We start from the raw sequence: 5,127 nt of genomic DNA on the forward strand, positions 1-5,127 counted from the left end.
GGAATTGATTCACCAGAGATCACACAGGGATCCCCAGCACCGCCTGGTTTTGAGACATGGTGCTATAGATAGCTATGGCAGATTTCTCTGGAATCAAAGGACATGGGTTTGAATGCTTCTTTTGATGCTTCCTCCGTTTGTGACTTTGGGAAAATCACTTGCCCCAGCATTCATTTCCTTTTGTGTAAAATGAAAGGGGAAGGAATAAATGGTTTCTGAGGTCTCTTATGGTTTCAAATATTTGATCTGAGAATTTTAATTCAGGTTTTATGAATTCAAACATAGAGTTTTTCACATGAGAAGAAGAGGGAGGAGAAGATTTGGCAATGGAAGTAGTGGAGGAGAAGCCACATTTAAGAGTGAGGGAGTGAGGAAAGATTTGTTGGGGGAAGGATGCCACCTTGATGCCACTGGATGAATTGAGGACTGGAATAGACTTTTAAGGTCTTCTATCTGTAAAACATCTCTGTTTTACAGATAAGGACACTGAGGCACAGAGAGGAGAAATTACTTGCTCCACTTAAGAAGGGAAGCTCCAGGGAAGAAGGAACAAAGCCAGGATCTCATCTCAGGCCCTTCTTTGACCCCACTGTCCCTGCCTTCAGGCAAAGGAAGGCACTCAACCATGTCCCTGCTGTTTTCCTCCTTCCCCTGCCCATGATTCTGCTAGGGCACAGAGCAGTCTGAGCTCGGTGCCAGGAAGCCCCTGGGCCCTGGTCAGAGTATGCAGGGTCTATGCCCTCACACATATTCTAAGAACTGCCTGGTCCCTTTCTTGTCACTTTCTTGAGAGCCAAAGACTTGGATTTTGAGGAGAACAGGAGAAGCATTCGTCCCTCCTTCCTTGCATAGAAAGGAAAGAGTGGTCCCTACAGGGAACATTACCAATTATGCAGCAGGACAGGAACTGTTGTCAAGAACAATTAATTGCTACAGCTCCCATGTGCCTGCCTCTTTCTCCACAATTCAAAAGGAAAAAAGTGATTTTACCCACCTTCTAGAGATAGGTAAAAGACACCAGAAATGGAAATGATCAAGATGGAGAAGACAGGCAAGGAGACCACTTTGGAGAGGAGATTGGTAATTTCAAGTTTCAAATTGGTGAACTTTTTGTATCAGTTATGTCAAGTAAATTTTCATAATTTGGTTACCACTAAAATAATTTAGCTATTGTTGGCTATTGTTTTAATGTGTAAACTTGACAAAAAGCTTGTTTGGGTTATGGCTTGCTGAGAATTTTCAAGTGTATAGAAATCTCTTAACGATTGGCTTTTTACACCAGGACAAATTTAAGTTTGAGTTGTAAATCCTGGAAGTTTTTCCTAAGCTGTGATTAGTGAAACTTGCTGTATGAGGTAAAAGCTCATAGGATTTTATTTTGAGTTGTCTGATGGATCATAATAATCCATCAATAATCCTGAGGCAGCTAGGTGGCACAGTGAATAGAGCACTGGCCCTAGATTCAGGAGGACCTGAGTTCAAATCTGGCCTCAGACGAAACACTTGACACTTACTAGCTGTGTGACCCTGGGCAAGGCACTTAACCCCAATTGCCTAAAAATAAAAAATAAAAATAAAAATAATTTAAAAAATAATTAATAATCAATAATCCACCATCTGAGAGAAATGCCACAAGCTATTCAGAGAATGTGATACTGGTGGGAAGTCAGCATCAGGGAAAAGCTGAGAGGACAATTTTAGCCTCAGTCTAAGATGGGATCCTCCTGGCTCAGTTTCCCCATTATGTTCCTTTGAAAAGGAATGTTACCCACCTGGCTATGAGCTGGATTTGATACTGCATGGTTGGAAAACTGAATTATCTGAATCCAAACAGAGCTAAGAATGTTTTATCCTGTCATATCTGGGCCCTGCAGTCTTTTCTGTCAGATTTGTGTCTTCCAGACTATAGGCCATTCACCTACAGTTGGTAGCAAGCAGCAAGTACCAACCAATGTTTCCCCATTGTTCCCTAGATGTGGCTTGTGCTAGGTTCCAGTCAACCTCCTCTTTGGGACCCCCTCGAGGCAGGGACAGCTGTATGCTCCTTCCCAGCAGGAAACAGTTTCAGAAGCCAAGACCTTCACCCCTTACCCCAAAAGAATTTGGGTCCCATTTGTTTGAGGGGGGAATGATGAGGATGGGATCTAGACCCCCCCCCCCCAAAAAGAAAAACCCTAGACTTTCCCACATGGCCAAATCTCAGGCTATAATCCCATCAACTGGCCTTTCATTATGGCTATATCCATCTCCCAATTCTGTTACCCTTAACCTAGCCTAGCCCTCCATTGTCTTACCTCCCTATGGCCCCAAGCTACTTCCCACCCTTAATCCTATCTAGGCTCCATTCTCCCTTGGCCACTGTGGTCCAAGTCTCTGGAGTTCTATTACCTCATAGACTACTTCGCCACTCCTAGACCTCCTCTCCTGTGGTCTTTCTGTATATAAGGTGCATCTTGTCTCCATTATGATGCTTAGATTCTTAAAATCTAGCCAAAGCTTCAGATTCTTATAATCTAGCCAATAGCTCACTAATGTTCAGACTCCTTAAGATTCTGCCTGATGAGGTCTAGAGGTTAGGGGTCCTGGAATCCCAAAATCATGACACGCGAGTCCTGCCCAAAAGAATTCGACCCAAGTCTTCTTGCAGCCAAAAACAAGGTTTATTGAAGATTCGCCATATTAGCAAGACTTTTAAGGAATCTGAGCATCCCTTTGGGAGGGATCTAGGAGTGACCAAGTAGTTTGGGATGTGGGGAGGAAGGGCCTAAGGAGATCTGAATGGGAGTGGCCAGTACACTGGGGTGAACAGAACTCCTGGGACCTGGACAATGAAGCCTAGCTGGGGTTAAGTGTGGGAAATGGCCAGGGGCCATAGGGAGGTAAGACAATGTAGGGGAGATTGGGTGTAGCCGCAGTGAAAGGCCACTTGATGGGATTATAGCCTCAGGTGAATGCCAGAGATTTGGCCATGTGGGAAAATCCAGGGTTTTTACTTTCTGGGGCCCAGATCTCAACGCCATCCCTCAAATGAATGCTAGAGATTTGACTGTGTGGGAAAATCCAGCGTTTTTCCTTTCTGGGGCCCAGATCCCAACCCCATCATGTCCAATATGACAGATGTTGTAATAAACCTTGTCTTTGGCTAAAAAAAAAAAGAATGAGAGAACTTTGAGCATTTGAAGGCAGTATGGGAGGAAGCCCAGGAGAAAAGGAGTCGAAGAATACTGAGAAAGTGTGTTTACGGAATAGGAGTCATTGAATGGTGATCTGTAGAAGGAGCATAGATTTAGAGATAGGCATCTCCATGTGGTGATTAGTTTTTCTGAAGTGCTTTCTTCCTCTCTTTTTAATTCTTTGTTCTAAGGAAAGACTCTGGAAGGGGAGATAAGAAGGAAGCTTGAATTCCCCACTTTCCAGTCAAGTTCTCCAGTCCCTCCTTGGGTGTGATCAAAGCTGTCCAATCTTGTTTGATGCATTGGGTTTCCCTTAGGGAATGTCCAAGCCTGTCTGGGTGATGAGTCTTCCTCCAGCAGGGGCATATAATTACAATCCTGTTATGGTCCACATGGAACCTTCCTTCATAGCCCAATCCCCCAGGGTAGTGTATCTGAGGGAAGGGAAAGGAGGATTGTTAGGAGAGGAAGAGAGAGAAGGAAGAGGAGATGGAGGGAAGGATCAGGACAAGAAGAGAGGCAAAAGGTGGAAAAGATACGTGAAGTTGAGGAAAAGGAGGAGAGGAGATGTAGGCTTAGATCCTTCAGTTTCTTTCCCAGAAAAAATGCCGTCATCTCTTCTTTCATTGGCTGTCATGAGATCAGAGAAATCAGGTGGAGTAGAGAGGGAGGGACACATTAGAATTGAGAGCTGTAGATGATGGAAACACAAGATATATCAATAAATTTATTTTGACCTCCAGAGTTCTAAGTAGTCCAAGACACTTTTATTTTTGCAACAAATCTATTTTCCCATGGATTAATGTCAAGTTATTCATCCTGCTCAGACTCTTTCTTCTGTTAGTTCGGCCACATACTTCTGGACCCACTCTTCTTGGGGGTTGGCACAGATCATACGACCCTTCTTGGTGGTGAAGCTAAAACATGAGAAGCAGGATATAAAGGGTGAAGATTCCAACCCCAGGCTTCCCCTCCCCCAGGTTGCCCTTCAGTCTTTTGGCTTTCCATTATTATCCTCCCCATGCTATTGAAACTGAGGGCCACCATATCCATGCAGAATCTCAAGACTGTTGCTCAATGCCTGTGTCTGCCCCCTCAGTGCCTCCCTGGGGGTCTCCTCAGGAAGCCCCATGGGCTGCCCTTCTTTCTCACTCACCCTTTACCCTCCCATTGCATCTGAGTAGCAGTTGAGGGAGAAAGAATATGAAATTTGGAGTTAGAGGACATGGGTTCAAATCCAGTGTTTTCTCCTCCCTTATTCTTACTATCATTATGGTTTTAGGCAAATATCTTTTCTGTGTCTCAGCTTCTTCTTCTTTAAGAAAGGAAGGCAGTTAGATAAGGGGGCCCTTATGGTCCAGTCTAGCTCTAAACTTATAATCACTTCATCCTGCCCATTGCCCTTGCAGGGCAGAGACTTCTCTCTTCTCTCCCTCTCCCTGTGCCCAGACAGAGCATGAGCCCCCAAACTTCTGGAAACAACGTATGCAGCATGTCTTTTTTGGGGGGGGAGGGGAGTAAGCCCTGGCTTTCTCTCCTCTTAAATATTTTCTTCACTTATGAGGGGCACAAAGGTGTGAGACCCACTGTGCTGCAGCCTCAGCCATCCATCCAGCTTCCCTGAAGGGCTGCTTCTGGTCGCTAAGCCCTTCCTGCTCCTGCCCTCTCTCTCCTGGTTTCCTTCTCGTGCACACCCAAAGGTGGTCCGTGGACCTGTTTACTCACACGACCCCTGGAATAGAACAGTGCTTGGTTGTGTAAACATAGTCCACCACAAACTGCCTGGGAACCTTCCTGGTAACGTATGCGAAGCAGCAGCTAATTGGGGAGGCATCTGCGGAGAAAGGGGCAGAATGACGACCAGGCACAGTGAATCTGGGCAGCCTCACCTGATTTGCCTGGTCCTAGGGAGGCTGGTGAAGAAAGAGATGACCCAATGTTTCTGGAGGAATCT

General features: G+C 45.3%; 1 long non-coding RNA gene across 1 annotated transcript; it reads right to left on the reverse strand.

The window, feature by feature from the left end:
- Positions 1-3,887: 3,887 nt before the first annotated feature.
- On the reverse strand, positions 3,888-5,036 carry LOC114042874. The gene is made up of 2 exons (XR_003569042.1): positions 4,899-5,036; positions 3,888-4,090 (listed from the first exon to the last, which is right to left on the reverse strand). It is a non-coding gene; the product is annotated as an uncharacterized LOC114042874 (long non-coding RNA).
- Between the last annotated feature and the right edge of the window lie 91 nt (positions 5,037-5,127).

Source organism: Vombatus ursinus, unplaced genomic scaffold, assembly GCF_900497805.2.
Source record: "Vombatus ursinus unplaced genomic scaffold, bare-nosed wombat genome assembly UNPS02014768.1, whole genome shotgun sequence".
Lineage (NCBI taxonomy): Eukaryota > Metazoa > Chordata > Mammalia > Diprotodontia > Vombatidae > Vombatus > Vombatus ursinus.